We start from the raw sequence: 10,852 nt of genomic DNA on the forward strand, positions 1-10,852 counted from the left end.
GGCTGAGGCAGGAGAATCCATTGAACCTGGGAGGCGGAGGTTGCAGTGAGCCGAGATCATGCCATTGCACTCCAGCCTGGGTAAAAAGAGCAAAACTCCATCTCAAAAAAAAAAAAATGTAAATAAATAGGTGACTGACTGGCCACGGTGGCGCACACCTGTAATCCCAGCACTATGGGATGCCTAGGCGGGTGGATCACCTCAGATCAGGAGTTCAAGACCAGCCTGACTAACATGGTGAAACCCCATCTCTAGTAAGTACAAAAAATTAGCTTGGCTTGGTGGCGGGCACCTGTAATCCCAGCTACTTGGGAGGCTGAGGCAGGAGAATCGCTTGAACCTGGGAGGCGGAGGTTGCAGTGAGCCGAGATTGCGCCATTGCACTCCAGCGTGGGCAACAAGAATGAGACTCGGTCTTAAAAATCAGAAGTGACCTGAAGTTTCTATGAAACACACCAGGCAATATCTTTCCAGTGCACTAATATATGAATGACATCTATTATTCCCTGCTTCTCCCTATAATTTCTAGTCTTCTGTTGAATATTTCGCAGTTAAGTCTGGCCAGTGTTCTGAGGTTTCCAGTGATCATGGTGGACAGCTCTTTCAGGGATTTCTTAGTCCCTGGAATCTCACACAACAGATCATTCCTCACGCCCTCCCCGCCACATCCCCATTGTCTCTTCCCTGTCCAAGAGCTCATCTAACCCTACATCCTAAACTTCCCATCTGTCACTAGGTTTCCAGGTTGTATATTTCGTTCTCAAACACATTAACTACTATTTTATTATTTAATGATATTTGGTATCCTAACCCCCCTATGAACTTTGTGACAACACTATGTCACTGAGAAATCTTTGAATACAAGGTTATTAATATATAAGATGTAACAAAATGTGTGTTTCAGGTAAATAATTTCATAGGCCGGGCATGGTGGTTCACACCTGTAATCCTAGCACTTTGGGAGGCCGAGGGTGGCGAATCACTTGAGGTCAGGAACTCGAGACCAGCCTGGCCAACATGGTGAAACCCCGTCTCTACTAAAAATACAAAAATTAGCCAGACGTGCTCGCTTAAACCCAGGAGGCGGAGGTTGCAGTGACCCAAGATCGTGTCACTGCACTCCAACCTTGGTGACAGAACAAGACTCTCTCTCAAAAAAAAAAAGTTTCATAAAGGTGTCTGCGGTGGGGGGGGGGGAATATATATACACATATCTATGTATTTGTGTGTCTATATATATTCATACATATATATAGGGTCAAAAAACTTTTATAGCTGGGTGCAGTGGCTCATGCCTATAATCCCAGCACTTTGGGAGGCCGAGGCAGGAAGGTCACTTGAGCCCAGGAATTTGAGGCCCGCCTGGACGATATGGTGAGACCTCATCTCTACAAAAAGTACAAAAATTAGCCAGGCGTGGTGTCTTGTACTTGTAGTCCCAGCTGTTCCTGAGCCTAAGGCAAGAGGATCATTTAAGCGCAAAAGGTCAAGCCTTCAGTGAGCTGTGATCACACCACTGCACTCCAGCCTGGGCGAGAGAGCAAGACCCTGTCTCAAAAAAAAAAAAAAAAGAAAGAAAGAAAAGAAAAGAAAAACTGTTTTTCCTCTGTTCTCACATGACAACAATCAATACAGAAGACTTCTGTGATGAAATGTGTAGGGATTTTCCCCACCAACAGGCAAGCAATCAATTCTGCAGTGGACACTAGCCAGGAATTTTCTGATCCAATTCAATTCTGATGCTGTCCACCTGGATATAGCATCAGATACCACAGGTTGAGGGCTCAGACCCACAAGACTGCCCCCACTTCAGACACCAGCTCCCAAGTACAGGCCTCTGGAACTTCTGGCCAACTGACTTCAAGTTGGGGTTCCCATGACCCCCTCTTTAGGCTCAATTCATTTGTTAAAGCAGCTTGCAAAACTCCGGGAAATGCCCACTTACACTTACCAGTTTCTTATGAAGGATATTTTGAAGGATACGAATAAACAGCCAGATGAAGAGGCACACAGGGCGAGGTCTGGAAGGGTCCTGAGCACAGGAGCTTCTGTTCCCGTGGAGTTGGGGTGCACCATCATCCCAACACATGGGTGAATTCTTGTTCACCTTCCTGCAGGCCTTCACCAGCTCAGCTGTCCAGAAGCTCTGTGTACCTGGTCCTCTTGGGCCTTTTATGGAGACTTCATTGGATAGGCATGACTGAAGCATGGACAACCGTGTCAAAATGTGATTGGATCGCTTCTCAGCCTTTTGGCTAAGATCAAGTGCAAAACGTGATTGGACAAAAAGGGCATGATCTAATGCTAATAGATGGAGTGGGGAATCCTAGCAGGCCTGTCTGTTCAGATTCCTGTTGGCCTCTCTGTACAGCACTGCTTCCTCCTGGGTAGAGGGCAGGACCCTTTCTAAAATGAGGGTCTTATGACCTACAATCAGACAAGGTAGGTCGGAGAATTTCTTTATGACCGGCTCCAAATACAAAGGTGGGGGCAGATTATATTTTCAGTTTCTATGGCCTGCCTTGGAGAGACAAAGGAGCAGGTGAAAAAGGAGGGTATGAGAAGGTCAGAGGGAGAGGCTGCTTTCTGAGCCCTGCTTCTGAGGCCTACAGCACCCGCACATTAAAACCAAAGTCGGTCTTTTCCTTTGATCGCTCTGAAGCACTTCCAAAGCTGCTTCAGGAACCAAGGACTAAAGGACGAATACTTTCACAAAAGATATGCTTATTGTTTAATCACTTAGGAAATAATAAGGGCTATGGGAGTTATGAGCCAGGAACCATGGACAAAAAGCTATATATATATATAATGATATCACATATATATATATATACACACGCAGATGCTTCTACAAACTCATTATATTTTTTACCTACCTTTTAAAAAGAAAAGAAAATGTTTATCATAGTTACTATGTATTTAATTTCATATAGCAAAGTAATTTTTACCAATCCTGTTACTAAATAACAATTTTAGCATAATATTGTACATTTATGTAAAATGCTAAAAATATATTTTATTTATTTATTTTGAGACGGGCTGGAGTGCAGCGGCACAATCTCGGCTCACTGCAGCCTCCGCTTCCCAGGTTCAAGCAATTCTGCCTCAGCCTCCCAAGTAGCTGGGATTACAGGCAAGCACTACCACGTCTGGCTAATTTTTGTATTTTTAGTAGAGGCAGGGTTTCACCATGTTGGCCAGGCTGACCTCAAGTGAATGGCCCGCCTCAGCCTCCCAAAGTGCTGGGATTATAGGCATGAGCCACCATGCCCAGCCCAAAAATATATTTTAAAAGAGCCTCCTTCCTGAGTCTTAAGCTTACAATTTTCTTAATTAACAAATTCAAAAGCCAACTCGAACACCCAAATTCACCTAAATCATATATTTGTTCACACAAAAAAGATTTATTACCTAAATATGTGCAAGGGACTTTGCTAGACAATAGGAATAAAAAGATCTGATACAATTCCTTCCCTCAAGAAGCCCACAGTCTCATAAGTGAAATAAACATGTAAGAAAAGGAATTATGGCCAGGCACAGAGGCTCACGCCTGTAATCCCAACACTTTGGGAGGCCAAGGCGGGCGGATCACTTGAGCCCAGGAGTTCAAGATCAGCCTGGGCAACATAGTGAAACTCTGTCTCCACAAAAAATTTAAAAATTAGCCAGGTGTAGTGGTACATGCCTGTAGTCCCAGATACTTGGGAGGCTGAGGCAGGAGGATCACTGGAGCCCTGGGGTAGTTGAGGCTGCAGTGAGCCATGATCACACCACTGCACTCCAGCCTGGGTGACAGAGTAAGACCCTGTCTCAAATAAATAAATAAATAAAAATTTAAAAAAGGAATTGCAATACAGTGGAATAAGTGCTAAAAACGCAAGCTCCTGTGGAGGTTCCATGGTGAGCACAAACAACCACAAGAAAAATCAGGGATGTAATGAGGGAGGGTTTCACAGGGAAGAAGAGGTGTACACCCATTTCCCACTTCTCCACTGAAGGCCATATCACCTGCAAGTAGCTCTTACAGAAGACAGTACTTATCACCCAATGTCAAGAGACCAAGCACTGACTGGTTTTCCTGTTTCATGATTATCCACTGGGAAATGGCACATGCTTTCGAGTTGATTGGCTAGGGTTAGGGGTCCAATGTGGGACCAAGGCCAGATGGAAATTTTAAGAATTGAATCAAGGCTGGGGGCAGTGGCTCATGTCTGTAATCTCAGCACTTTGGGAGGCCGAGGCAGAAGGATCACTGGAGCCCAGGAGTTTGAGACCAGCCTGGGCAACAGAGTGAGACCCCAACTCTATAAAAAAAATTGTTAAAAATAGCCAGGCCTGGTGGTATGAGCCTGTGGTCCCAGCTATTTGGGAGGCTGAGGTGGGAGGATCACTTGAGCCCAGGAGGTCCAGGCTGCAGTGAGCCGTGATCGAGCCACTGCACTCCAGCCTGGGTGACAGAGCAAGACCCTGTCTCAAATAAAAAAAAAAAAGAATGGAATCTGTAGTCTTGATTTCATTAACTTCAAGCTCTGGCTATTTGTACAGTTCACTCTGGACATCAGAAACAGGATTTCCAAGTTGTGTTAAAGGGAATACACTGCACTGTAACACAAAGGCCACAAGATGGCACCCAGCCCACAGAAATCAAACAGCCACTTGCGAAGCCAAGGCGGGTGGGGAGGTGGGGGTGGGGGTAGGGGGCGCGCGGGGGGGGGGGGGTAACGCGGGGGAGCGCCTTTCAGGCTAAACTAAAAGAGCAACAATTAACTATCAAACTAATGTTTTTACAAATTTAATTTATTAAAAAACAGGAAAATAACAGAAATTCAGAACAATTTAAAACTAAGCACAACTTAAGTAGGTATGTGAACGTATACTAAGTATACTCCTTCCATCCATGATGGAAGGTCAAACTTTTTAACCATAACCCATGTAGAAGTACGTTTTACATTGTGACCTAGTACTCACGTAGATGTGTGTACCATGCGCATACATAACGTGTCAATGCATGATGATTCTGATTTTTTTAATTTTTTTAATTTAAACCCTTCTTTTTATGTCCAATTAATTTCAAGCCCATATTAGAAAATATATATATATTTTTATATTATATATATATATATATTTTTTTTTTTTTTTTTTGACAAAAGTCTCATCTGTCGCCAGGTGAGTGCAGTGGGAATCTCTCGGCCATGAACCCTCCGCCTCCAGTTCAGTTCTCCTGCCTCAGCCCTCTGAGTGGGAGGATACAGGGCCCGCCACCAGCCTGGTAATTTTTTTTGTTCACCATGTTGGTCAGGCTAGTCTCAAACTCCTAACCTCGTGATCCACCCGCCTCGGCCTCCCAAAGTGCTGGGATTACAGGTGTGAGCCACCGTGCCTGGCCGATATATATATATAATTTTTTTTGAGACAGAGTCTCGCTCTGTCGCCCAGGCTGGAGTGCAGTGGCGTGATCTGGGCTCACTGCAGCCTTCGCCTCCCGGGTTCAAGTGATTATCCTGCCTCAGCCTCCCAAGTAGCTGGGACTACATGTGCGTGCCACCATGCCTGGCTAGTTTTTTCATTTTTTTGTGGAGATGGGGCTTTGCAATGTTGGCCAGGAGGTCTTGAACTCCTGGGCTCCAGAGATCCGCTCGCCTCAGCCTCCCAAAGTGCTGGGATTACAGGCATGAGCCACCAAGTCTGGCCCTAATCCCTTCTTTTAACTCCTCTTTTCTGTTTCCTATTTTATAGTAAATTCATTACTTGGTGCCAACAGAAGGGAAAGAAAATACAAGTCAGCTGGGCACGGTAGCTCACACCTGTAATCTCAGCACTTTGGGAGGCGAGGCAGAGGAGGTCGGCTTACCTGAGGTCAGGAGTTTGAGACTAGCCTAGCCAACATGGTGAAACCCCAGTCTCTACTAAAAATACAAAAATGAGTTGGGCGTGGTGGTGGGTGCCTGTACTCCCAGCTACCCGGGAGGCTGAGGTAGAAGAATTGTTTGAACCCAGGAGACAGAGGTTGCAGTGAGCTGAGATCGTGCCACTGCACTCCAGCCTGGGTGACAGAGTAAGACTCCATCTCAAAAAAAAAAACAACAAAAAAACCACAAGTCAATTTAGAGAGTCAATCACAATTGTAGCAAAAGTTTTATTATAAGAGGAAAAAACCAAATGCCCAGAATATTTCAGCCATCATTCATTCTTATGGTTGAGACTTAACTGCATCTGATCCATATATAGATGGCATTAGTTAACTCTTTACTAGAACAGCTGAGAAAATATGTCAGAAATGCGGCAAAGGACCAAAATTCTAGACCTAGTCTCGCCTCTCCCACTTATATAGTTACAAGTTAGGCTTCAGGAAGTTACCTTCGCTCTCTAAGCCTGTTTCCTCATCTGCAAAATGTGGGTAATAATAGTATTGATCTCAAAGAATTACTGTAAGGATTAAATGAGAGTATTTTAATGTCACTAGTACAGTGCCTGACACATATGTGTTAGCCACATATAAAAATTATACTATTACATCTCTCCCACCTCAGCCTCCCAAGTAGCTGAGACTACAGGCACACACCACCAGGCCCAGCTAATTTTTCTATTTTTTGTAGAGACAGGGTTTCACCGTGTTGCCCAGGCTGGTTTCAAACTCCTGGACTCAGCAATCCACCAATCTCGGCCTCTCCAAGTACTGAGACTATAGGCGTTTCACCATGCTGGCCAGGCTGGTCTCGAACTCCTGACCTAAAGTTATCCACCTGCCTTGGCCTCCCACGGTGCTGGGATTACAGGCGTGAGCCACTGCACCCGGCACTTATTATTTTTTTAGAGACAGGGTCTCACTCTGTTGTCTCACTCTGGAGTGCAGTGGCACTATCACAGCTCATTGCAGCCTCGAACTCCCAGGCTCAATCATCCTGCCTCAGCCTTCCAAGTAGCTGGGACTACAGGCACATGCCACCCTGACCGGCTAATTTTTTTATTTTCTGTAGAGATAGGGTCTCACTATGTTGCCAGGCTGGTTTTGAACTCCTGGCCTCAAGCAATCCTCCTGCCTCAGCCTCCCTAAATGCTGGGATTTCAGGTATGAGCTACTGTGCCTGGCTGAAACTTTCTTTTTAATAGGGACCTCTTAATCACCCAATCAGTGGCCTTTTCCCAGTATTCATCCTTACCACCTTCAGTGACACCACTGATCCCTCCAAGAAAATGGCTTTGAGAGGAAGGAGAGTGCTGTGGTTAAGACCTGGGAATCTGGCTGCTCTTAGAGCCCTCAAGCCACCATTTAAGAAATCCAAGGCCGGGTGGGCATGGTGGCTCATGCCTCTAATCCCAGCACTTTGGGAGGCCAAGTTGGGCAGATCACGAGGTCAGAAGTTCTAGACCAGTCTGGCCAACATGGTGAAACCCTGTTTCTACTAAAAATACAAAAATTAGCTGGGCATGGTGGCACGTGCCTGTAATCCCTGCTACTCAGGAGAATGAGGCAGGAGAATCGCTTTAACCTGAGAGGCAGAGGTTTCAGTGAGCTGAGATCTTGCCATTACACTCCAGCCTGGGTGACAGAGCGAGATTCCACCTCAAAAAAAAAAAAAGAAAAAGAAAAAAAAAGAAAATCCAAGGCCGGGCACAGTGGCTCACGCCTGTAATCCCAGCACTTTGGGAGGCTGAGGCAGGCAGATCACTTGAGGTCAGGAGTTCGAGACCAGCCTGGCCAACATGGTGAAACCCTATCTCTACTAAAAAAAAAATAAAAATTCGCTGGGCGCAGTGGTGGGCACCTGTAATCCCAGCTACTCGGGAGGCTGAGGCAGGAGAATCGCTTGAACCCGGGAGCCGGAGGTTGCAGTGAGCCAAGACAGTGCCAATGCACTCCTGCCTGGGTGAAAAAGCAAGACTCCGTCTCAAAAAAAAAAAAAAAAGAAATCCAACCAGCCTGGTAGCCAGCCACCTCAGCCACCCCAGCTGAGGCACCAGATGTCCCAGCCCCAGATGAACTCCCAGATGAACAGAGCTGAGTGACCTTAGCCAGTGCCACATGGAACAGAAGAACCTCCCAGGTAAGCCCAGCCATCCCACAGAATCAAGTATGTCTTTAGAAAGATAAACTGCACAAACTAATTGAAAAGAAAAAGAAAAATGTTGAAACCCCAGGGGAGTTGGGTGCAACTTCAGTTCTCCAGGAGTCAAGTGCTTGGCTCTATTCAAAGAGGTGCAAGAAAGCAGATTGGATCAGAGCAAACACAGGTATCAGATGGAACATGTTGACAGAAGATTTGGGTTACCACAGAATCACATGGACATGCCCAACACAGTGCAAAGCATTCTAGAATGAAGTAAACTCTCCTGAAGAAACCAGTGATAAAGACACCATCCTCAAAGACTACACACTGAAGAAGTATGGAGGCAAAAACTAAGAACTTGGTAATAAATGCCTGAAGTAAAACTGGGATCTCAGCACGGACTATTTAATATAAAACAATGTCCAACTCACATGAGGAAGATGTATGCTAGAACTTAGCAGTGCTGGTGCTGGTTAAAAATTCTCCTTTAACTTTTTTTTCAGACGCAGTCTCGCTCTGTCGCCCAGGCTGGAGTGCAATGGCGCCATGTCGGCTCACTGCAATCTCTGCTTCCCAGGTTCAAGCGATTTTCCTGCCTCAGCCATCCGAGTAGCTGGGATTACAGGCACCTGCCATCATGCCCAGCTAATTTTTGTATTTTTAGTAAAGACGGGGTTTCACCATGTTGGCCAGGCTGGTCTTGAACTCCTGACTGCAGGTGATCTGTCCGCCTCGGCCTCCCAAAGTGCTGGGATTACAGGCGTAAGCCACCGCGCCCGGTCAAAAATTCTCCTTTATTCTTTGAGAGGGACATAACACTAATAATCCAGAACCTAGTGTATATCCTTTAGTTTGCTTCACCTCATCTTCTTAAAAGTCCTGTATTAAAAACAGAAACCTCTAGCTTTTATATCTGTATTGGTAGAGGACAGATTTGGGGTGAAGATTCTGGTATCCAAAATTACGTGAACAATTTAACAAAAAGACAAAAAAGACAATAAGCAATTTAATTTCAATCTCAGTAGAATTCAAAGAAAGGCAATTAACAAATGTCAGTTTTCTTTTTTGGGGGTGGGGGTTGAGGGGGGGGGGGGCAGGGTTTCACTTGTTGCCCAGGCTGGAGTGCAGTGGCGTGATCTTGGCTTACTACAGCCTCAAACTCCTGGACTCAAGCCATGCTCCCAGTTCAGCCTCCTGAGTAACTGGGACTACAGGTGTGCACCATCACGCTGAGAGGAGTTAGCTAGCTTTCCTTAGGTAGACAGCAAGGGAAGGGTCCCCAAAGAGCCCCCAACCCACGGGTCAGTGCCTCATCCCCACATAACAGAAAAAGCAGCCTGGGGATAAAAATCAAGCTGCAGGCACCGATAAGGAAACTAGCATAGGGTGGTGGTGTGCCTGGAGACAAGTCCGCGGCTGCACAGATCGGAGAACCCCCAGCCTACTTAGATAAAAACTTGCACAAACCTCCGGCTCACTCAGATAAGAGAACAAAACCTGACATAGAAATGTCTTTGTCTTTTGTATAATCAGCAGGTTCCCAGGAAAAAGTTTCTTCTCCTTTCGTGGGCATGAACACTGTGGGCTCCGACGACTCCGGTAGGCACCTTCCTTTCCTTTTTCGACTGTGAGCTCGGCCTCTAAGAATTACTTCAGCACGATTGGTCCCCGGGCCAAGCTTTCACATCAGCTCCTGATAGGTCCCGGGCCAAGCTGAGTAGTACCGATGAATCATCAATTCAGCTCCTGATTGGTCCCGGGCCAAGCTGAATCTCGCTTTCTCCAAGACAGCTCACAGACTAAGCAAATTCCTTCCCCTTCCCAGTCCGCAAAAACCCCCGACCCCAACCTCATAGTGGGCAACCCGTTCAGGCCCCCACTCTCCGCTGCGGAGAGCTTTTTTTTTTTTTTTTTTGAGACGGAGTTTAGCTCTTGTTGCCCAGGCTGGAGTGCAACGTCTGCCTCCCGGCTTCAAGCGAATTCTCCTGCCTCAGCCTCCCGAGTAGCTGGGACTACAGGCGTGTGCCACCACGCCCAGTTAATTTTATATTTTTAGTAAAGACAGGGTTTCTCCATGTTGGTCAGGCTGGTCTTGAACTCCAGACCTCAGGTGATCCACCAGCCTAGGCCTCCCAAAGTGCTGGGATTACAGGTGTGAGCCACCGAACCCAGCCGAGAGCTTTCTTCTTTTGCTTATTAAACTTTCGCTCCAACCTCACCCTTGTGTTGGTGCTCCGTGAGACAAAGAACTCCGGATACTATCTCAGACAACCAAAGACCGCTACGTTTTGGTGCACTGGCAAGACTGCAACACCTTGCTAATTTTTGTAGAAACAGGTTTTCACCCTATTGCCCAGGCTGGTCTTGAAATCCTGACCTCGAGCAATCTGCCTTGGCCTCCCAAAGTGCTGGGATTACAGGTGTGAGCCACCACATCCAGCAGAAGGTCATTTTTCACCTATCAAAATGGTAAAGATATTTTAAGAAGAAAAGATAAAAATTGGCAAAGTTCAGGGAAAATGCTGATGTGTGATTGTGTGAAACTGTTCTGAAGGGTTACATGAAATACATATTCAAAGCCTTCAACGTGTGCCTACTATTTGACCTAAATATCTCATTTAATATTTTTCCAAAGAAAATAATTTAAGGGTCAAATGTTTTAGAGTATTTAGGATATTTACTGCAACATTGTTTATAATAGCAAAAAAGAAATACTAGAAAAAGCTTCAGTGTACAGCAACAAATGGTTAAATATATAATGTATAATCTATACAATAGCATGCAGTAGGTCTCTTAACTCCACT

The 10,852-nt window shown here is 45.7% G+C and overlaps 1 pseudogene; it reads left to right on the forward strand.

The window, feature by feature from the left end:
* Positions 1-2,235: 2,235 nt before the first annotated feature.
* LOC116812406 (U2 spliceosomal RNA) lies at positions 2,236-2,406 on the forward strand (annotated as a pseudogene).
* The last annotated feature ends 8,446 nt before the right edge of the window (positions 2,407-10,852 follow it).

This window comes from Hylobates moloch, unplaced genomic scaffold (genome assembly GCF_009828535.3).
Source record: "Hylobates moloch isolate HMO894 unplaced genomic scaffold, HMol_V3 SCAFFOLD_7, whole genome shotgun sequence".
In the NCBI taxonomy this organism is placed as follows: Eukaryota; Metazoa; Chordata; class Mammalia; order Primates; family Hylobatidae; genus Hylobates; species Hylobates moloch.